The sequence below is a fragment of the Xylocopa sonorina genome, chromosome 8 (assembly GCF_050948175.1).
Source record: "Xylocopa sonorina isolate GNS202 chromosome 8, iyXylSono1_principal, whole genome shotgun sequence".
NCBI classification, from domain to species: domain Eukaryota; kingdom Metazoa; phylum Arthropoda; class Insecta; order Hymenoptera; family Apidae; genus Xylocopa; species Xylocopa sonorina.
Window position 1 is genome coordinate 3230933 of NC_135200.1, and position 23687 is coordinate 3254619.

Genomic DNA, 23687 nt, shown 5'->3' on the forward strand with positions numbered 1-23687 from the left:
TAACAAGTATAAGCGAGGCACAGATCCGTACGAGAGATATCTGGCTCACGAACGCGAAAAGGTTTACCGCTTCATCTTGTATCACGCGATACCATTGAAACAAACGGACCAGCGCCGCTGTTAAAAGCCGTCAGTGGGAGAGGCTCGGTTTTTTCGGAGCAGAAAAAATCGACGCGACCTTTCCGACTGGGAACTTTCACCGGAGAAGCGCTCGATGGTAGGAGGGACCGATGAAGGGGAACGCGATGTCCAAAAAGGATCATCGCCGCGAGAAGTCGGATTAGAGATCGGACGGTGGTAGCGAGAAAAGAAAGCGAGATCGTGGCGATTAACGATCGAGTCCTCGGTGGGAAAATTTAACGAACCTTGCTTTAACTCTTACCCCGACACGATTTCGCGACTCGTGAAAAATCGCGAGCCGTACGAGCGTGTCGGTTACGCAACGCAACGAAGCGGAAGACTCGACGCGAATCGTCGATTAACCCTGTCGCCGTTGCATAAGCGTGCTTATGCACGCTCTCGCATAGGTGCACGCGTGTGCGCGAGACGGTTGGGAGGAAGAGAGAGAGAGAGAGAGAGAGAGAAAACTCGAACTCCAAATAAGGAACGGAGAAGGCGACGTTCATCTCGCGTCACCTTTTCTTCTTGTTGCGATTTCACTTTCGATCGGCGGCCGCACGATGTGCTCGATAACCGTGCGTGCGGCTGTCGCGCATCCTCGAACCACGGTAAAAGAGTGCTACGGGCGCGTGACACCTGGACTGGCCTCTGCGTTTCACTCGTGGCTGTGGGACGGGATCAAGTTCAATACGGTGCGATTGGAAACGGTATGCTACGCATCAATTCTCCTCGACTGTTCGAACATGTGCTTTTCGGAGCAAATTAGATTTCGCGGGACGATCTTACAGAGATATACAAAGCTCCAACGTTAATTCTTATATGTATTTTCGTTTCGTAGAATTCGAAATTTATCCATAATTAAAAAAATTCGAATCCAGTGAAAGTAACTTAACGCAGATGTTACGCGGTTACAAATATCGATGATACGTTCTACTTTCCCCTCTGCGTTCGATGCTACAACACACCACGTAACCCCGTAAAGAAATCAAACTAATTACGACAATCCGATTTCGAGAAACACGTGAAAAGGATAATCTCGCGAAGCGGTTACACGTGAACGTCGAGCGAGCTCATCGACTTGAATTTATTCGGACGCGTCCGGGAGCGGTGCCTGCGAGAAATCGGCACGTACCGCTCGAACAATCCACACAACTCGATCGTATCGCTACTCGTGACCCATAAGAAAGTAACGAAAGTCTCGCCGAAATTTCGATGCCGGTCTCGCGCGGCCCGTTCTCTCCTCTCCGGTCCTGTTCAACCGCCGCGCTCGACAGTATTTATTGGACGAAAGTAAAAGTAGCGGAGGACCTTGCGGTTGGACGTCGTCATCGTGCATGACATCGAATCCTCCTTCTGCGTCTTCCTGCCCCCCCGTGCCCGCCGTTCGCCGTTTCGCGCGTCCTCGCCATTTCTCGATACCGGTTTTTTTTCGCCCGAAACGATACCATCTTACAGGAAGATCGAACCTGGTGAAAACCGCGTCCTTCGTGGAACAGGGTTACATTACGTCACGCGTTCTCCACGCGTTATTCCCGTACACCGCTTTGCACTCGCGTAACGCAGGCGCGGTCGCGATCGAAACCGGCGCGGATCTCTCCCTCGATTAGCGCGAGGCGTTATCGCGAATTAACGCCGCGTTACGTAACGGGCCGCGACTGGGACTGAACTTTTACATTTAACCGCGAAGCGCAGCAGCGGCTACCGCTGCGCGCAGGAATGTGAACCCGCGCGCGCGTACGTGCGCGCGTAGATAGAATACATGGTTACATGGCGGCACACCAGCCCGGAGGAATTTAAATTTCCTACAATGTTGCACTCGCGGACTTTATACGAAGTGAATGGCGCGCGGACTTGATATTGATATCGATCACGCTTCTGTGAAGTACGGCCTTTTTCGAGAGGTGTATACATAGTTCTAAACCTTACATGGATACTCTTGGGATCGACAGGTTCTCTCGGTCGCTCTACAAGGAAAACAGATATTGGCAAATAATGAGATTGAATATCTTATTTTGTATCCGTCTATTTATTTCCAGGACGTGGAACTCGCTATTTTTTCTCTCCATTTTTCTTAATCGCGCACGAACTCCCTAGCCTTGAGTGAAATGTCATTCCAGCGGGGACTCTCCCTTTCCAGATAATCCCAACGAAAACGAACTACGCCTCCGTTCCAACGCTACCACCTGTTATACCCCCTTCGCTGGTTGCGTAACCAGTCGAACGCGATTCATCGCGGCGTGCGTTCTACGCTGTTTCTAAACGAAAACCAATCGTTTTTAAGCACGGTTTTACCCAGAATATACCCGCGATCGTCCACGAAGAGATCGCAGTCGATCGAACGAAATCGAGAGTTAGAACCAGGATCGAACGACGACGCGCGGACGAACGTTTTCGGTGGGCGTGCTTTTTTTCGCCGTGTCGCGAAACCCAGCCGCGTCTGTAATTTCCCGTTTAAGACGGAAACGCGTTGGCAGCAGGATTTTCTCAGCCGGTTTTTCTAGCCAGCCTGGACGGATGGCGCTGTTAGAACCGGCGAGCGATGTGTTCGTACGTGGCAGTGTGGGCAGTGGTGCAGTCGTTCGTACCAGCACGTTGCGAGGCGGTCGGCCATGGCATACTTACCGATGTCAATCACACCGGCAGGCATGCACTGGCCGCGCCGCTTCTGTATTGGTGCGTTCGAACGCGCGCGCGCGTGCGCGCGCACACACCACCACCGCCGCGCCCGTTCCACGCTCCTCCTCGAATCTCCGTAGCCTTTTGCCCTTTAACCCGCGCAATTTCCTCGACTATCGATATTAGGTCGCAGCTGCGCCGACGCGCGTCGCGCGCCGCGCGGCCATCCGTGCCTGAACTTGGCGACCCTTCCGGCTGTTTCTCGAACGGTCGAAAAATTTAGAAGGGCGCCTCTGGACCGTGACCATCGGCCGCCCAGCCACCGCCGCCGCCACCGCGAACAATCGAACGATAAGCGCGCGCTGTTCAAGCTGGAAAGATCGCGAAGGATGCGACGCGGCGCGGGTCTCGCGTACGCCAGTCCACGGGATAGACAATTTCAACGATCTAGCCTGAGCGAATTTATCGAGAGACGTCTCTTTACTATGGTCGCAGCCGTTGTTCGGATTAATTGAGAGATGTACGGTGCTCGCTAAAGATACTCGAGTTATTTTAGAAGCGGAGCCTACTTCGACTTTTCTAACCGCAATTAAACTTTTATTCTAATTAAAGGGCATACAAATACTGAAATATCGATACCGTTTGCGGCCACAATGGGTATTTACGGCGAAGGGATTTCGAGATGATAGAACACGGTCACTCTTCTGGTGCTAAATTTAATTTTATATATAAATATTTCAAGTTCTAAATTAGTTTTTCGAAGTAAAACAAATTTACCATGGATAATGCATCTAATTTTGAAGCAGGCAAAATGGTGCCCAGTAGGGCCGCAATTTTATTTTTCTACACCGTATGACAATGTTTCGGAGAAGATACTAACGAGAGAGCAGTATAATTCTAAAGCGTATAATTCTAAACTGCGACTGATGCGAAGCAAGAAATCGTATTTTTATTTCGTCCATGGTAGATCGTTGAAATCGGCCATTGCGTACGATTCGCGGAGAATATTGGCCGACGGTATTTTTTTTCCTTATCTAGGCAGACTGAAAAGTGTAATCGTTGCTGGACTGATACGCTATCGTGCCGTTTGTAACATATTTGTCTTACGCGTTATTGTGTATAATTGAACGCGGCAATCGTGCCATTTTTCCAGTCTACTGATATCGGCAAGCGGATGCGGTAGCGACCAGTTATTGATCAATCATAGAATTTCTATTTTCGAAACGTTCAGGTTAAGTTAGATTGCTCCTCCTCGGTGGTCTTTGTTACGACGGATCACTGTTAGAAGCTGGAAAATAGGCCTACAGAGACCGCGACGGGACTGAAATAAACAACGGTTTAGTCTATGAGCTTCGACAGCTTTATTTCCCGCCAGACCCTGTTCCTTCCTAGAGAGTCGGCTAATATCAGGCGTTTGGTCACGTTTCGCACTGACACTTGGCGCCATAATCATCGCAAGTTGGCAGAACTGTACGTAAACAAGACTGGTTCGTTTCGATAAATAGTTATCGATAGTGCGTACTCGATCTATTTTTCCTATTCGTGCACGAACACGATCCAAATATGGCGCGGCACATCGCGTTACCAACCAACAATGCGATTCATTCGCCGTTTCGTCCACATTTAGATCCGAAGCAAGCGTCTTTCTCTTTTTTTTTTGATAGAAAAAAAAAACGTCGCAGTTGAGAATATTTTTCCTCGCAGACGTCCCGCGGAAAATCGCAACTATTGCTCGATGAAATCACTATACGCTATCCTTGCGAAGCGAATTAGATACAAGTTCATACATCACTCCGCGTTTCATTGCCAATTAGACACATCGATGCTCGGACGTGCGTATTGCTTTAGCAAACACTCATTCATTATCCGGCAAGGAATAATATTTTTTTGTCTCTTTTTTTCCTTTTTCCACAGCCCAACCCCTCCACCGTTATCCGTGCAGCCCGAGTTCGCAGAAATCGTGCAGCTCGTTGCTGTTTTTCATTCAGAGCCCCGATTAAAAGTCGTACTTGTTAATCGGCGATCCGGAGTCCGTGATCTTGATGGAATTTCCTTCGATCGAAGACGATCCGACGTGTATCACGCGATGGCGGGACGACAACTTCGCGCCAGCCATAGCAAGTTCGAAGCTGTAAGGCCAGATAACGTCCATGAGAATCGATCGACCTCGGTGTAGTCATCGCGGCCTCGTTCTTCTAAAGATCATTTCATTTTAACCGGAGTAATCGTCTTTTAAACGCTTTTCCTTCGCCTCGCGAACAGATCCGTTTTGTATACACAACCAGTGGGAAAAAAAATGTAGAATTTGTACTTTGTCATCCGTTAGCTAACTTGGTTTCCATTGGAAACCACATGATAATGGAGAATCCCGATTTATGTCCGCGATGATGATTCGTAGGAACTTAACTTTCGATCTAAATCTATCCGACGTGTTTCAAACGTTTAACTTGGAGAGGCGCAGAAGAGAAAGATGGCGTTAATAGAACGCAATTGCAAGGTGCAAATATTTCACTTGGTTATTGTACGTTTCTTTCGATTTCTTTGGCTTATTTTCGTTTCCATGTTCGAGATGTTTTAGAGAATTCTGAAACGTGATAGCAAGGAATTGTAGGAGATGATAGAACTCTGTTTCCTTACATCAGTCTTTCAAGACGGAGCTTCTACACCTCACTTTATTCGAGGCTCTACTCTTCAAAAATGTCTGTGAGAAATAATAATTTTGAAACTTCAATGAATCGCAACAGAATTCTACTCCAACGTTCACAAACAGAGATCTTGTAACAAATTGCAAGATTAGAAATCTAAGACTTCTTCTTCTGATATTTCCTACTTGTTTCATATTAAAAGGCTCTCCTTTAGAATTATGACCCACGGCTGAGACCTTTTCCTTCCGCGGGCGCACAGAGGGAAAAGTGACCTACTCGGGATAAAAAATGTCGCGGCCGCGTTGACGCGGATCGTTAGACCTTTTCGATGCCGTGACGAAGGTGCAGTGTCATGCACCTTTCGAGAACGCGTTTCCCTCGGAACGGAGCCGGGCATTCGCGCTCGAATACCGGTACTCGGTGACTGCACGTGTCAGGGTCAAATGACATCATTCAGACGCAAGGATCTTCGCGATGGTGTGCCGACGCGAGCGTCGCCGTAATTTATCCCGACGTTCGTTTCGTGTCTCTGCTAGCGAGGAAGAAGCCATTGTAACCGCGGATCCTCCTCGACCGATCCCCGCGAACAATTTATTTCGGTCGAAGTGGAAAACCGTGGAACCATTCAATTACGCGGTATTCTAATATCGAGTTCTGCTTGTCACGGAACTGGAAATTTAGAAGTTCGTTCAGATTCTGTCTCTCTGTTGATTTTATCATGAATTGAAAGAAGTGTTGTGCGCAGTTGTGGCAATGACAAGTTATGAAATGAAGGATTAACGTGGTTACTCGTTTCTCCGTTTGTTCGTTACATAATAACAAACGTGTAAAAAGAAAGAAAGATTGGCCCGCCATTTATGGAAGAATAGAGTTCATCGAGAAGGAAGTTCGTTTAAAATTAATGAATATTCTTGGAACGGAATTGAATCAGCCGTAGTAAATTTTAAATCCAATTGTAATTGTTCGCTGTAAGACGAATATCTGATTTAATTAATCATTTCGATCGATTAAGACTTTCTACGAATTCATTTAGAAACATCGAAGAAAAATCTCCTCTTCTTTAGAATCGACCAACGTGTACTTAAACAACAATTCCCCCAATTGTATTTCGTTACCAGATAAAGTTGTATTTTCCGTCATATTCGCCTTGACTATGAAACGTTTCTTCTAAAACCGATAAAACTGGTAGAAGTCAAACAGAAATATTCACGTTCGCGTGTATCACGATACGTTTATAACGTGTACCTCTCGCGTGCTTAAATTTGTCAAAAGTACAGAACACTGTGATCCGTGATCAATATTTTCTATAATTTACACGGTCCCCCATCCATGATGGAATAAAAGTTTAAAGCACTCTCCGCATCCGGACGCTATTTTCGTCCCTGTGTCAGATCCTATTACGAAGCCTTTACTTCTACAATCCGTCGCAATAGTAACGTGGCAGCGAAACCCGCACTCCCATTGCATTCGTTAATGAGTCACAATAAGGTCGACCACTCGTTAAGTCATTTTTCTTCCATGTGCAAACGCGACATTACCAGTAGGACGGCCGCATTATTCACAGTGTACCTACGTTCCTTCGTTCCCTCTCGTTTCATTTTATTCCCTCCCCTCTCGCGGCGCGTCGATCGTTATGAATTTTTCTCGCGAAACGCGAACCCGATAAAAGAGTCTCGATATCTTACTTTGTCTTCGAGCGCAGCTCCTCGCGGCGCGCGGTTCGCTTAGATGATGAAACACGGCCGGTGTTCTTCGTAAGCCCATTTTTCCTCCCGCGACAAAAGAGCGAGAGGGAGAAGAAAAAATTAGACGACACGGACCAGCCTCGTCAGGCTGCGTTAGGCTCCTCGGTTACGATCTGGGACTGGTACACGAAAATGCGACGTTCCGTTTGTTCCGGATACGATTGTCGCGTTCGAAGGTCGACTTTTTTTTTTGCTCCCGACGGTTATCAGTCTCCGGCGAACAGTGCACGGCCACTCGCGATATAATCGTCAACACTAGAGACGCGGATTCGTTGCCTGGCTCGCTAGGAGGCGACCGTCCAACGGCGTTGGACCACGTTGAAGCCAGAGGCGAAAGGCATGGCTGAGCTCGCCGTCGTAATGCCGCGATTACTGGCCGGTATATTTAGTTTGCGATTGGCATAGGTCGCGAGGAGTCTGCTGGTTCTTATCTATTTTCTACGCACGTGGTCTCTGTAGGCCGAGATCTAGCCGGTTATAATCGGTGACACGTTATGGTCGCCAGCGTAGATACGACGCTTGGCGTGACGTTGCGTGTTCGGGATAAAGTTTCTTTGCGACCGTTGCGCGCGACCATCAGCCAGCGGTTCGTCGCTGGGGTAGTCGACTGTTATCCTTTGACTCGTCGGCTCGATTCTTCTTTTCGAACCGAGGGTTTCAAGAGTTAACTGTTATTTAAGAATCGTTGAATCTTTGCTACCATATTTCGGTGTACATCAGTTTCGGAGGTTTTTACGTAGAACGACGTGTTTCGGTTTGGGAATTTAGAATGGTGAGATGAAAGTTAGGTCGCATTAAGAAACAATTAGAAAATGTGGAATGGTACTTTTTCGTACGAGGCTCCGCTTTTTTTTTATTGAATCGACCGATTCGATTGAATAAGTAAATCGTCGTTAAGAAACAAGGTTTACGAAGAAACGCCACTCTACATTTTCCAGGTTATTTCTTAATGCAAAGTGACCTCCGATCGATTCTACCGTTTGTACATCCGTTTGCTAGCCGTACGTGAGATTTTCAAACTCGAAGATCCCAGAAAACGTGGTTCGAATTGAAAGTACGCTCTACACTTTCATATTTTAAGAATTTCATTTCATTTCATTTCACGAGTATCCGAAATTTTTCTTCAACCTTTTGAAACCCCCGATAGCAAAGACTCGGATTAAAAATGGCATTGACGAAGACGTCTCAATTGCAGATTGAATCGCAGTTATTATTATCCACGATTAAATTGTAACAGTCTTGCCGTTTTTGCCAGATTTACGATCTACGTAACGAACATTGAACGGCGATCGAAAAAAAGGTATTAATCATGATTCAGGGATTGCAACACCAGAAAGTTATGTCACATTTTCAGAAACCGAGATAACACCACTGCGCGGTATCTATCACTGTACATTACAACCACTGATATGAAAACGTTACTACAATCGATACGAAGCAAGGTGAATCGATTCTCCGTTTCTTCGAAAATTATTTAGTACGGTCCACCACGCATACGTTCGAATCTCCATAAATTCGCAGTCGTAAATCGCATGGAAATCTGAAAGTCGTACGTGCGGGTGCTCTTTGGGATGGTTCGCGTAAAGTCGATCAGCGACGGATCGATCGGCGGATCTAAGAAAAGAAACTGATCGTGAATGTTTCGTACGGGGGAAAGGTCGCGGGACGTCTGAAAAGTGCGAATGAATAATTGCCGTCGCCGTGGCCGGGCGGTCGTAGTACGCATGATTCGAGCACGGTGGAGCAGGCTGGCTGCACGTAACGTGCATTCGTACGGACGTTTGCGCCCGACCTATCTCAAGCTCCGTCACCGAGGAGAGGGCGCGCGTCGAGCCGCCGCGGTTAGGTTAGGTTAGGAACGTCACCGCGGCTACTGCGCTCATCCGCCAGAATAACTTTAAGCGGGGTTGCACAACTCTAGTTCCCGCCATGTGGCGCGTGCTCCTTACTTAGCGTGCCTTTAAACCGCGGCTAACGCCGCTTTGCATAAACGGCTGCCGGCGATTATTTTTGGCTTATCGATCCGAAACGGCGCACGACCAAATTTCCCTCGATTCTCTTCTACCGATCGCCTCCTGCGATTAGGAAATTCTACGCCCCGGTGCGATGACCGGACCACTCGAAACTGAAATTCGATCAACTTCTTTTTCTTTCCTTTTTTTGTTTTTGATACTTATTTTAGAAACTCTCTAACCAAGGTTCAACAAAGACGCGTTATTTTTTATTATCAACCTATTTTTATAATATGACGATATGTAATGGGAACAATTCTAAAAGATGCTTGGTTACGTACACCAAACAAGATTTATAAGCTTCTCGATGTAACATCGAGATTAGGTGTTAAAGCGAATTCAGATACTTAGCACTAAAAGCTCTCGTAATTTATGACTGCAATTTTATTGCCTTGTTGCTACGAATGGATACAGTGTAAACCATGGATCGATTAAAATTACAATCGGTTAGCATGAGACGCGTTTACGCTCAACCCACTCGTCGGTTCGTTTAATTGCCGCGTCAGAAGAGACGTAAACGTTTGGTAAATCATCGAGCAAAGTCAGACTGCGGCGAAGACATCATCGAGTCGTTGTCTTCCACCGACAGGCCAATTTCCGATGCATTTCCACGCGCTTAGACCGCATTGCCATCGGCTTTGTATCGCGCGGATTTAAGGAGATGGTCGAATTGGGCCAATTGGATTTCGAACGTTCGAAAGAAGGGCAATTTTCGAACGTCCGCCACGAAACTCAGGATTCGCGGAACATGTAGCTTTCGTATCTATGTCGTCTCGTTGGAAACCATTTCCTATTACGCAATGGCGTTGCGTTCGAGCTTTGAAAAGTAATTTATCGAGGAGTATTGCACGTACATCAGTTCGCATGGACGTAATCGAAAGTTGTTGTACCCTTGTGTAATTACAGGAGAAGGCCCGAGCACGACATTCCTGAACCACTAACGAGCGGACCCGTCTGCCTATGCACGGTACACTACCACTCGTAAGTAGTCTCCCCGCTCTTTCGCCGATTCGTGCTAATGGTATAAGGATACTACTTAATTAATAGCAAATTAACGATTAACAATAATACTGGTAGCGTTTTACAATGCGTAATGCGCAAATTAGTAACAAATTGACGATTGAATGACTCATTAATAGTGAAACTCGATGGTACTATTATTTATTGTATTTAAATAAACGTCTAATGAATACGCGAAACAGGAATTGTTTAGAGATCTTCAGAGGAGGGAAATTATTGTCGCGTGTAACATCTCATTATAGGTAGCTGGAATAATAACAAAGAACAGAATAATTCCATGTTCCGTCCGATGGAATTACACATCCTCTTAAACACAAGCAGGCGGATACCTCCGAGCGTTAGTGTACGTACAATTTGCCTAACAATCGTACGACGCAGCCCGTTACTCGTGTATATCGCCTCGTCTCACGTATTTATAGATTACAGTGAAATCGTTCCACCCTACCGTGAACGAGCGATCGTGCAAATTGATCTACGATGATCCTCGGAATAGATATCGTCCAATTAAACGGAAACAATAGCCTTAGGCAATACGAACGTGACGCTCGTGAATCAATGAAATCGAACGAAAACAATCACGCGTACGCGCCTCTAACCCGCTCCTTTCCTTTTTTTTGTTCACCCATCGCGAGGATCGCGTTCCTATAAGTCGATCGAAAACTTCACTTATCCCGGAACAACTACTCGACGCGGTAATCGTTTCGCGAATAAATTTCGATCGACCGCGATAAACTAAAGATAATTAATGCGGAGAGGAGTCTTCTCTCACTTTTTAATGGCCTCCTCAAGGTTGGTGGAATGAATTAAAGCAATGTTTTTGCCCGTCCACGAGGCGCTTGCATCGTTGCGCTCGCAGCCGCCGTTTCGCGCAGCACCGTTTCCTGGTCCCGGGACGAACGTATTTCGATAAAAGGGGAGAACATCGACCAACGAATTCTCACGAATTTCTGGCCAACCGGAAGCCAGAGGCATCTGTCACCGGTCGAACGACCTAGACCTTTCGACTCGAACGAAACCTGTACGCCAGATTTGCATTCGTTAGCCATTCGTTTCTCCTTTTTTTTTCTCCCGTTCCACTTCTCTTGGCCGGTGGCGTCGCTCTCGAACGACCAGGTGCGTTAACGCCTGTTACCGCTAATTACACGGGCCAGAACATGGTGCATCGTTTATCCGACAAACCCTCTCGTACCAGTGTTCGGAAAAATTAAACCGCGTATTAATTACTCCTCGCCGTGAAACCCCGTCGACCCCAGAACGCGAACGTCCCTCGATATTCTTCGAGCGCAAACATGATTAAAATTTACGGCTCTCGTAAACCGTTGTTTATGGAAGAAATTTTATTTCTGGTTTCGTTACCGGGACTTTATTAACCGCTTACGATTACGCGACTCGGCAATGCGTGGTTTACGACACGGTGCTGACATATTTCGTTGTAACTAGCCTCGTATTAGAACCAACAACTGGGTACGTTGTTTAGATACAACGATTATCAGAGCTACCGGGTTATAGATAAAAACGGAGAGCCATAAATATAATTTTCCTTCTCTCACGTAAGTGTTAGTAAAATTTTACACGCAAATAATAATAATAATAAGAATAATAATATAGGAGCGAGGGAACGAGGGAAACGTTGCGAATTGTCGCTTCGAACGCTCGAGTCTAAGAGCACGAAACCGCGGGCAGGACGCGGCGATCTTAAAATCGATGGATCGCATCGCGAGATCGAGAAGCGGAGAAATAGTCCGGGGCGAAGTTCCAACGGGAATGTAAGGTAGGGTGTTGGTGACTTACATCTTTTTCCGTTTAAGACATCCAAAACACGAAAAACGGTGGCAGAGGCAAAGTCTTCCCGAAATCCTTGTCGAAGATACTGGTGCCGGGACCGTGTTCGACAAGGTCACCGACGTGTCGACGATGGAGATTGTCGATCAGGTGTCAAGGGTAGGTCCGTCGTATTACGTCAGCGTTTATACACTGGTAGCGCGCGCGCGCGCGCACTCGCACCCACACGTGTACCTCTCCTCTCTACGTACTTTTATACACGCTGATACGCGTGGATGTATGTATATTAATATATATATATATATTTATATACGCGCACAAAGAGACACACATACACGTACGCACAGGTCACTTCTCGTGGTCGTCTCTGGCTTCCGACGTCTCGTCCGTTTTCTTAAGTATTTGCACGTGCACTTGCTCTTCATTTGTTCCCGGCGTTCCCGGTGGAATTGGGTGGTCCGTCAGCGTGTGGGTCCACCGGCTCTGAATTATCGGAATCCGTTAGATATCGATCGGCCCCGGCGTGTCGAAATGCGTACAAAGTGGCAGGGTTGGTAAGCTGAACGGCGATCTCGATGGTAAAACGTTCGATATCGGATCGCGCGCGTTCATGAGCAATCGGAAGGATCGACGCGCGGTGTTCTCGGGAAGAAATAATCGAGGAAAGAGCCGCAGCAAGACGCGCGACCCAATTGCACGCACGAGCTCGCCCTTACGGAACTGGGTTATCCTTTGTCCTTCGTATTTCCGGTTCCTCCGCGTAGCGAGCAATAAACGGTTCAACAAACCACCCTGTTCGTTCTCCGCGTCTCCCTCTTTCTACCTTCGATAGTCGAGGATGGATAGCGTTCCCTCGCGTTCCTTTTTTTCAGTCTTATTTTTGATTATACCGCGGTCGTCGAAGTAAAAAAGTGTGCGAACACAGGCACCGCATAGGCAGGGGCGGTGGTAACGAAACGAGGGGCCGACGGTGGTGGTACACTCGTGCGAAGTAAAAATGTGGAGACAGCGAACGTCGATCGATCTCCGTGTGGACGGTAATCGATGCAACCCGAGCACTGTTGCTGGTCGCGCGAATCCTTGGGTAATCAATGGACAGTCTATCGATCGTCCGCGGCAGTTTAATAGTCCGGTGGATTCGAGTATGCACACGTTCCCGGTGAAACGCACCGGTGGAAGGCGATCTCCTTGAACGTAATTGTTCGCCGCGATGCTCGACGTCGACGACGACGACGACGACGACGACGGCTATTGCTCGATCACTGTTCCGCTCGAGCCGCGTTCGGCGGGAGTCAGTGGGCTTTCGAACGCGTCGCCGCGCATAGTCGAACGCAATTCCTTTCCCGTAATTTCTCTTTCCCGACCGGACCAGCAGAGGAACGGTCCGCTGGCTCGCGATTCGAACCTCGACCCTTCGACGAACCGTGTCACAGCTGACGGGCAGACGTTCCCCGTTTCTCGTTGGGCATTTTCGAAAATAGCTGAACCCGGGTCGGTCCCCGTCATCCAGCGGACGAAATTCCCGGCCGAGTTCGTTGCACCTTCTCGGTTGGCCGCGAGATCACCAGCACCACGCGTGTCTGCCGTTTGTGTATTCACGTGCGAACAGCGAGGAGGTTCCACCGCCGTGGTGGTAGCCCTGCGACAACATTATCAAACGGACACGTTCTTATCGCGCGCACGCTGCACCGCACCATTCATGCGTCGGTTTCGCACCGGAAGACGCGACGCGGCGTAGAGACACGCATGTCAACTCGTGCGCGCGCGCCGGCGTACGGCGTGCGTGTGCGTGGACCAAAATGGCGGCCGTACGCGGCGGTTACGTAACCCGGGCTCGCGTTCCGTTTTTCTTCCTTTCTTCTCTTCTCTCCTTCGTTCCTTCCTTCTCCTGTTTTCTCTCTCTCTCTCTCCCTCTCTCTCTCTCCCCCGTTGCGTTTCCTTCTCCTCTGCTCGCGCGAATTCACGTTTCGCGGAAACGGTCGCGCGGACGCGATTGTTTCGAATCGCGCGCGGGATCTCGCTTGGTTCCCCGGAAATCGATCGATCGACGCGCGTGAGAAACGTCGCCGTGCGTAGACGATTCGATGGGGACACGTGTATAACGTAATTGGTCGCTCGCGAATCGTGAGGCGGACGCGGATCCAACGTTGGACGAATCGTGGCGGTCGCCTCGTTGTTATTATCGATCGGCAGTGTCCAGTTGCGATTTCGGATCGTTAGAATGATGCGATAGGTGGCCGAGTGGGCTGGCGAGCAATTTTGGCTGACCCAGGGGCTGGATCGGCGGGATCCTCTTCGTTTGGGGTCTCTGGCAGTGCGCGCGGATCCCTGATCGAGCAGCCGATTGTAAAGGTCTCTCTATCTCTCTCTCTCTCTCTCTCGCTCTATCGCGGCTAGTTGGCAGTGTTCGAGAACGAAAACGGAGTCGATCGATCCCGGCTCCTTGCGATCCTTTTTCCACAGTCTTGAAGGCTCGCGGCTTTCGAGCGGCTGTTGCGAGAGTAGTTCCTCCTCCTATCGCACGCGGGACGACAGAAGACGTACTCGGTGACTTTGGCCGTGGATGACAGCGGTGGATTTTAAGAAAGAGTGATAGTCAAAGAAAAAGAGAGAGTGAGAGTAGGGAAGATAGTATCAGAGTGGGAGTGAAATGAGAAAGAGAGGAAATGGGAGAAAAATGGGAATAAAAATCACAGTAATAGAGTAAGGTGTTCGCGAAAATCTGGCGGCGATTAATCGCTGATTGGCAGTGGTGTTTTCGAGATCGAACGAACTGGATGGGTTCGTCAGTCGTTTAGGTGTTCCTCTGTCACTTTCCGCACTGTGCTCTCGTGGCCTGTTAGCTCTCGTGTACGGCCGTTAACGGTGACAACGAAGCGGGAGGCCTTCTTTTTCACGGGATTCTTCGAAAGCGCACACGCGTGTTCGGTTGCACGGTTGTAATTCACGGGACGGGCGTGAGGCGATCATGCGAATATTTCACACCGCGAGAACGGCCGCGTGCGTTGAACACAGACGAGATTACACGTGTATGTGTGTGTGTGTGGATGTGTGTGTATGTGCGTGTGCGTGAGAGTGAGAGAGAAAGAGACAGGAGGACGGTGGTGTTGAATATTCTCGCTCGATGGCACTTCCGGCTCGAGAGCCTAATGCACTTTCTCCTGAACGCCGCGAATAGTGATCGGTTTCCCTGTTGGAAGCAGCTCCCCCGGTGTATCCGTTCGATTCCACGCGACGCACGAATCCTATTGTAATCGTTCGATGATAAACGGCGTCGTACGTCTGACGATTTTTCGTTTTACTCGGAACGGAGACGATCAGAGAAACGTTAGATCGATTCGACGGCGTTCCGCGTGTCGGACGGCACTGCATCCAGGGCACTGATAATTCTAGAAATCGCCAGCACGTCCCACCGTCCTCGAAATCGTCGGAGCACCGCGAGGGGGTTGGACAGGAGCTGTATGGTCGAGCAGCAGGCGGTAGCGGCGGCAACAACAACAACAGCAGCAGCAGTAACAGCAGCAGCAGCAGCAGCAGCAGGTTGTCGTAGGTCGCAGGACGGTCCGTTTCGTACGGCAGAACTGGCACTTCCGGTCGAGGCACGTGGGTCCACGGTCCGGGCCGTGCGAAGGTAGGGACGGGCCGAGTTTTCGCGCGGGACACTTCCGGTTTGCGGCGAAACGACGACGTTCATCACCGTCACCATCACAGCCACCACCATCGGGCACCACCTCCACCCGTGTCGCGCGCGTTCCTTGGTCGCGGTGCGCGTTCAACGCTCGTCTACACGCGTGTGCGTGCGCCCGTACATACGGTGTTAACCTCTGTTAAGCGCGTGCCGCGTCTCTTAGTGTATATAGATAGACAGATATATATGTATACGCATATATATATGTATATGTTACACGTATACGTATATATATATATACATATATATGCGTGCGGCGTTCGTGTACGCGTGCACGTGCGCGCGTGTGCGTGGACGTGTTTCTCTCTCGTCGTGTACGGTCGAGGTGTAAACCGAGTGTCGAGCTGAGTTGGCTTCGACAAAGTAGGGCGACGACTGGGACAGCGGCCACGGGCACCAGCGCTCACCGACGAGGAACCCGTGCGCCGTGCGGTGGAGGAACTGTGGAAGTGGAAGAGAGAACCCTCCTCGTAAAACGGCAGCGTTGCTGTGCAATACGTTCTCCAGTAGGGGAACCTCTAACGCCGCTGCAACAAGCCTAGTCGATTGCTTAGCGTTACGCACGCCGCTCGCGGAAAAACTGTATCTGCATGCTGCGTGGCTGTCCGCTGCCATGCGAACAGAGACGCACGCTACCGGATCGAAAGCTGCTGCTATTGCTACCGCTGCTCTTGCAGTTTACACTTTTCCGCCTTAGTCCGCCTCCTGCGCTTTGCATAGATATGACATTTCGTTCCGGTTCCTCTATCCTTCTCTTTTCTTCTCTTCTCCCGTTTCTCTCTTGTCCCTCTCTCGCTCCGAGACCTTTTGCCGAGACCGCCTCGACGACTTGCACTTTCTTTCGACGCTCGATTTCTACGTGTACGCATCGCGCTACGTGCCGGGAATACGATTTATTCCCGATTTTACAACGTCCACGAGCAGACTCGTTGCTCAGTCGAGAAGCGAATTCGCGGTTTTGGGAACGCGGGACGCGTGTGGAGATTACGCGGACTTACTTCTCGCTTATTTATAAGATGCACCGGTAACGCGTTCGAAAAGTAGGGTGTTAAAAATTTTAGCGCACGCGTTGATTCGTTCTTTCGTTAGAGGCAGAGGGTACGCGCGATATTCTTCGATGGTATTCGAGCAGAAATTAGTGCTAATCAAGACTACTGAATACTACTGATAAAAAATAATTGCCACTAATTAGATACTTAACTGCGAGGCAAAATATTGGATATCACTTTTCCACGTTCTAATTGAACGTGAAATTATAGTTGAATTTTATTGGGTCGCTTATAATTGAACGAGTAAATGAAAACTGCGGGTTACGTAACGGTGTCGTATTGTTGATGAAAGGCGTCGTTATTGTGCGGTGAAATTAGAGGGAAAGAGTGGGGCTTAGGTCTGGCCAGTGGTCGGCGGAAATTTCGCGAACGCAGCCTCCGTCGATATCTCGATCGAAACGGCAATTTCGAGCGTCGAACGCGGGAATTTCACGCGATCGCGTGAAGCACGCGTGTCGCGAAATAATGTCAGCCGCGACGCGGCTCTGAGCTTAAGTGGAACGTACCCCGTTGGGTACCTCCCTTCGGGATATCGTTCGCTAATTAAACGCTGCAGCTAAAATCTGATTCAGTGTCTTGCGACGCTTTAATCGAAGTACTTCGTTGTCAATTGATTCGTAGTACATTTTTTTGCGCTCCGAATTCATATATAAAGATACCGAGAAATTTATATCATTCTGTATTTTTTACTCGACAAGAATTCCTTTTTAGATTACCTTTTATAAAACAAATTTATCGTAGACGATAAAAATATTAGTTGCACAGTGAAATAAAACCTGAGGTTAATTACACTAAATCAGGTTAAAGTAAATTTAGTGTTAGTAAATTAAGATTATCGAAAAAGATTCGAACGAGATCCTATCGAGAAGGCTTACCTCGTAGGGGAATATCGTTGCGCAGAAAAACTTGCAGCAGTATCACCGTGTGTACCTCCTACGATCGTACATTGCCAGCCAGAAATGGTGGACTGGCCAAATATCGGGGACGAAAGCAGACCAGGAAAACGGCGCGCAGTGGGAAGCGTGTATTTAGAATGAAAAGAGAAAGCAGCGAGGCATAAACTGGCTAGGAGAACTCTCATCAGCCTCTATGCGCGTTCTTGTTATTCTTTTACGGTCTAGGCCACGATGTTCGATAACCGAAAAACTTTCACCTTCCGAACCGCGTCGCACTCAACGAGTCCATGACCAAGGATCGCACTGCCCGTCTCAGCCACAGCTGCGAGCAGCCCTCGCAGCCTCGCCTCTCTTGATCTTGATCTTTCAATCAACCCGTTACATAAAAATATCTCTGAAACATCTCGGACAGCGGAGCCCGCCAAAAAGGTTAAACGCCAGCCGCGTTCAGTCGGGGAGCGTGAAACAATCGATAAGGTCACCACGAAACCGAACTGTCTCGCGGTTTTCACCGGTAAAATCGATTAACCAGATTTATTTCGTTAGAAAGTCGATACTACCTTTCGCGACATTTCATCCTTTTGGTGCTACGATTCACGAATGAAATCGCGAGGGGCGCGCTTAAATGAATCCCCGGAAAGAGCGATCGATGCGTGTTCCACGTACACGGAAAGAGACAGTTCTCGGATATTAAAGGGAATCCTTGTTTAAAGGACATCCGCGGGACAATATCGCAGCAGGAAGAATAGTGGAAAAAGGAGTAGCGCGAGTGGGAGATCGTCCAGGTCGAAGGCCAACCGGAGCGCTCCTTGGAGCACCGTACGTCACAAGGATCCTCCGCGTCGTTGCCCTGACCTCAAAACTAGCTGACTCTCGCTATCGCCGCTACAATTACGATCTCGCTATACTCGACTAGAATAAACCTCCGTCCGGCGACGGCCAACTATCTAATTGTCTTTGTTTCGCAAACTGCTTTGAAAAAAAAAAGAGGCAACCGTGAAACTCGGTCGGCAATAAAATTGCCTCGAGAGAATACCTGGCGTCTTTCGACTCGCTGGAAAGAATTTCGAAAAAATCCCTCTAATCCTTATCGAATTTTTGCTCCTGGTTAGTCATCGATCCTTTGTCACTCCGGATTCTCGCTCTCAAGGATTTCCTCGCAGGGATCATCGAACAGCCAGTCATGCGTCAACTATACACGCGTCTGATCGTAAATCGCCACTGGCTGGAGGTTGCGTTTAGCGTGATGTAAAACGAGATGCGAGGAGCGATGCGACGCTTCCTGTTCCGAACAATATCCCCGTTCTGTCGATCGTTTCACCGGCAAATGGTTCACGCAAGCGACACGCTGTTGCGGCCCATTAAGGGCACTGCACCGCGCGTGTCCTCGTAATATCTACCGCGCATCTTCGAACAAGAACAACGCGTCGAAAAGCGTGAACAAATTTTCGAATCATTTTTAGGTCACGAATTTTTGTTTGCTAAGAAACAACGATTACATAAGCAGGTTCATAAAATGGTACATAAAATGGTTGTTGTCGAGTTTGGAAGTGATAATTGACGGAATACAAATGCATTTTACGTGGAAAGTGGAAAATTGTCGGTATAGCCAGACAGGCGTACTTTTCTCAATGGTCGGCGAGTTAAGATGTCAAGTTGCAGAAAACGGCGAGCGTCAAGGTAATTTTGTCCGGCGAATCGAGTCGGTCGAAATAACCAAAACATCCGCGTGCTAAGCACGTGATGAATGCAACGGCTCCGGCTATTGGCTGGCAGAGCCAGAGCCCGCTTTACCGCTCACCTATATAAGTGGTCATTACATGCATTTGTTTATAGATAGCGGCTCGATTGGCTACATTGTACAATACACGCTGTAGATATATTTTTTTCAGGGCTAAATATGCGATTACCTCTGCTCTGCCCTTCGGTGAAAAATTTAGAATCGATACGGGTGTTGCGTAATCGTCGCAATTCGAGGGACAAGCTTTCTAACCCTGCATACGTAACGATTACGTACCTAATTTTAATCGTAACTAATTTTGGAGATTGACTCTTTCTACCTTAAAATGGGGATTGGATCCTTAAACGCTCGATTTCTTAGGAAATAGCTTAGTACATTAAAAAAAAAAAAATCCTCGATTCATAGATTAAAACCAAAAAGTATTTACATATATATTTGTTGTTTAAAACAATCGAGTTTATTGATTTATTTATTATATCGAAACCCGTGTACGAATAAATCGCAGACTCGCGTCGAAAATTATTTTTATTCGGACACGGTTCAGCTTCGCGTTTGTCGCATTTACGCGTCTGCTATATTGGGAAATAGCGTATGTTGCCAAACGGTAACACGATGCATTCATCAAGGGTTAACGCCTTGCCATATAACCACGAGCGGACACTCTGCGCAGCTAGCAGTCAAACGTTTAATCTCGATTCAAATTCTGGTTTCAATTTCTTGCGCGTGATACGCTTAAGAAAAGTAAGTATTCCGCGCTGGTTGCACAGTATCGAACCGACGAATAGAAAGGACGCTGGCCAAAGCGTGCGCGGCGATTCTAAATGAAAAAGAAAAATCGCTTGGCGAGGGGTTAAGGCGGGGAGCGATGCGTGCGCGCGTATGTAGATTCGCGGCGCTGGTAATCGGCCCCGGTTAATGACCTTTCAGCGTGCAATTGTTCGTAACGAGCGGCTTTCGTCTCATCAGGGTCGAGACTCGTTCGTCATTTCAGCCTGCATATTCGGGTCAACTATTGTTTGTCGCGGTATTAAGCGACCGCTTCACCAACGAACAATCTATTTCCGGTGACGGATTGTCGGATTCCATGCGCCGCCCCTCTTCTCTATCAAGAGCGCTCCTCTCTAGCCGGCCCGGGTGCGCCGTGCGCCTTCGTTCCCCGGGAAGTGTGTCATTCGTCGTTCCACTATTACCCCTGGTGACGTTCCTCGGGAGAAAGCAAAAATTACGCGCTCACGGGACCTCCTAACGAATTTCTTTTCATCGCGGAGGACGTCGTCCGCTGGGTTCCTGCCGTGCACCAAGCGAACAGGGGTTGCAGCTTCCTGTCTTATTATTTTTACGTTCTGGTTACTTTAGAGTTACATTTTTCAGAATTAAGTATTCGATCGAGTCTATCAGAGATTTTTTAGGATACAAAGTTTGGGGATGGATTGTTTGTCGAGTGCATTGGTTGAAAGTAACCTTTTGGCTAAGTTTCGTTTAAATTCAACTATTGTTATTCAACGAGCAGTTCGCCGGTTCTATCTATGCGAAATGTAATGGTAATACGATGCACAGTCTATATAAAGAGTTACTTACTCATCGTTCCATTATATAACGTACGAACACGTGATTTCACTGAGGAACGATTTTTCAAAATCACCTCAGCCATACTTTACGATGCATTTTTGTACGTACATTAAAAGTAGAAAAGGTCAATAGGGAGTGTATGTGGTAGGAATAAAGTACACAGAAGGGAGCAATAAAATATCTCAGACAGCCATGAGAAACATAAATGTGACTTAACAAAAATTAATCATCGACATTAATAATAATCTTCCAAATATAATAACACGTACTTTACATAGAATATTTTACATATTCCTGCATATTACACGTATTCTCATAAATGCATAAATAATCGCTTTCTAACCAGAAATTTTGTTCTAAACCGATCCACCCTTATGCAACCAACGTAGCCTCTTACGTTTCAATTTCCATACGCTTCATTTTAACATGCAAGGCTAATGTAACAGAAAAATGCAAGTCTGTAACGCAAATAAATACAGTTCAGATCTTCTAGAAGGCTAATGTTAGCCTATTTCGCGAGCGAACAAAATTTCTTACTACTCAGAGACTTTAGTAGCGGAAGATCGAGCAAAGTTCCTTGGCGTAGTCGAACATTTCGAAAAGGATAAAACGACGCGGCTCATCTGGATTACCGTTTCCCGTTCCGAGGCTCGAGGCTGCTTAACCGTTGAACGTCGCGGGGTACCGCAAGCCCCACTGACTCACAGAACTACTTTCCCTTCTTTCCCGACGAGCCAGTATCTACTGGCTCCGCCGCGAACAGAGAGGCCCGTTATCCAGCCGGCTCGTCGAGAGTGAAACGTTTGTATACCGAACTCTGCCTTCCCACGGAACAACGTCACTCTCCACGTAAAAACGCTTCCTCCCGTACAACCCTCCTCCCCTTTCGACCCCTTTCTTCCCTTTTCTTCCCTTTTCGTTCCTCCGCTATTCCGCCGTCGTTCTTTTTCCTCAATTTTTGCCCTCTCATTTTTTCTATTTTTTGTTTCTTCCTCTTTCTCTCACTTTTTCTACCCTTTATAGTGGTTTCGAGGAGCTTTGATTTACGCAGCCAGCAGTCATTCGCATTCTCTGTTTCGATTCGCTTTTACTTTGGTTTACGAGGGAGTTGCGCTCTCTGTTTTAGATGGAACGAACGGCGCGACTTTTTTCTGCGAGCGAGAGGTTCTCTGTAGGTCGAAAAAGCGAATCCGTTTCGAGGAACGAGATTTCGATTTTTCGATTAATTTTAATAGCATCGATTCAGAAAGTATAATAGTATGTTCTTTTTATTGTTCCTCTATTTTTGGAATTTTCTTTTTTTTAATCTAGGTCAACGAAGGGCGAACATTTTCTATCAACGGTGCGTAAAGTTATTTTGAATATATTTTTTTTTTAATTGAAAGCATACTTTTATGGAATTTTTTAACAACTTCGAACGCTGATATAATAAATGAAACTTTTATTCAAAATTCTGAAACGAATTCGTGTGCGCGGTTAGATCGATACATCGTACTTCGTGCTCGTTCTCGTAGAAAAAAAAAAAACGTTGATAAAATTTTCAGCGATTTTTGTCGCCTAAACGCGTTAATCTTTACTTTGTTCAAGGTGCGAAGTCAAACATCCGCGGGCATGCAGTTTCTAGCAAAGCAATTAGAGCGGCAAAATTCGTTGTACAGCCGACAAGCTAGCAAAGGACGTACAAAAAGACTTTTCTATTTATTCTACAACAATTGCAACACCCACTATGTCAAGGATAAATTGCTATTTTGTTACCGCCACAGTGTTAACTACAATCTTAAACAGCGCGCCTAGAAAGTCTGACTCGAGAGGCTGGACTTTATCGCAGTGATTTTCTCAATTAAAAACACAATCGTTATCGGCTATCAACAAACTTGATAATTCACCATTCGAGTGGAGTTTTTTCTCAATTTAGAACTACCTTTAGACAATTAAAAATTAATTAGCACACGAAATTAGTTTTCACTTTATAATTAAAACTTACGTAATATCAGTTTTAAATACTGTCCGTTGAAATTTATCGAATAACGTCTCACGATAACGTGCAATCATTTAATCACAACCATATTTTTTTTCTTTATTCACTGTTACCATTGTTACTAAAACATTCGCTTCGAAAAGCGAACCCAAATCAAGCAAAGATACAAAAATCAATCTCTTTAAATTTAGAATGCAGCTAATACTCGCGCGATATTTCAAATTCTCCCTTTGCAATCACAGTTTCATCCCCTGATTTGGTATCGCTAGAAATCGACATCTCTTTTCCGTTCGCCACGGAGCTTAAACGCGCGCAGACGCTTCGCAATTAGACGGCAGGGGATATCGAGAGGTAATCGTGGCCGCGGTGGTGGCGCGAGTTTTTCTCAGGACGGGCATCGGGGCCTCGCGAAGGACCTCTAATTAAAATCGAGAAACTCGCGGACTCCGCGTAATGACACTCCACTGGTCGTAATGATTTCGCGCATTGCCAGGGAGATAATTATAAGCACGCGATACGCCTCGATGAAATTAAATTGGACCCGTGTAGGGGCTGTGGAGGGGTAGCTCGTACGCGTCGATGAGATCGACGAAACTTTGCCACTCGAATGCTCGTTTCTCGCGGAAAAGTTCGTGGCTGATGTGGTGCCGGGTGTACGGGAGGTTCGCAACTATTTTTAGATAATTTAGGAAGCTCTCGTGTTTCAGGGAGAACGCAGTTATTTATTTATTTAGCAAATTAGATGCATTTGGGATCGAAAATTTCTTAATCGATGTTCAGTTGGTAAGATCCAAGTTCAAGAGAAATGTATCGTTTGAATATTCGT

General features: G+C 47.3%; 1 protein-coding gene across 5 annotated transcripts in view; it reads right to left on the bottom strand.

Annotated features, from left to right (window-relative positions):
* Hr4 (nuclear hormone receptor 4) overlaps positions 1 to 23687 on the bottom strand; it is a 165841-nt gene that overhangs the window by 31259 nt on the left and 110895 nt on the right. For 2 of the 5 annotated variants that reach the window (XM_076899585.1, XM_076899582.1), the window contains exon 1: positions 11950 to 12169. The exons of 1 other annotated variant lie outside the window; for it this stretch is intronic. The gene's annotated coding sequence lies outside the window, so the exon portion shown is untranslated. Of the gene's footprint in view, positions 1 to 6950; positions 7144 to 11949; positions 12170 to 23687 lie in introns of those variants that run through there. 2 more of the 5 variants (XM_076899586.1, XM_076899583.1) reach the window with 1 other exon arrangement.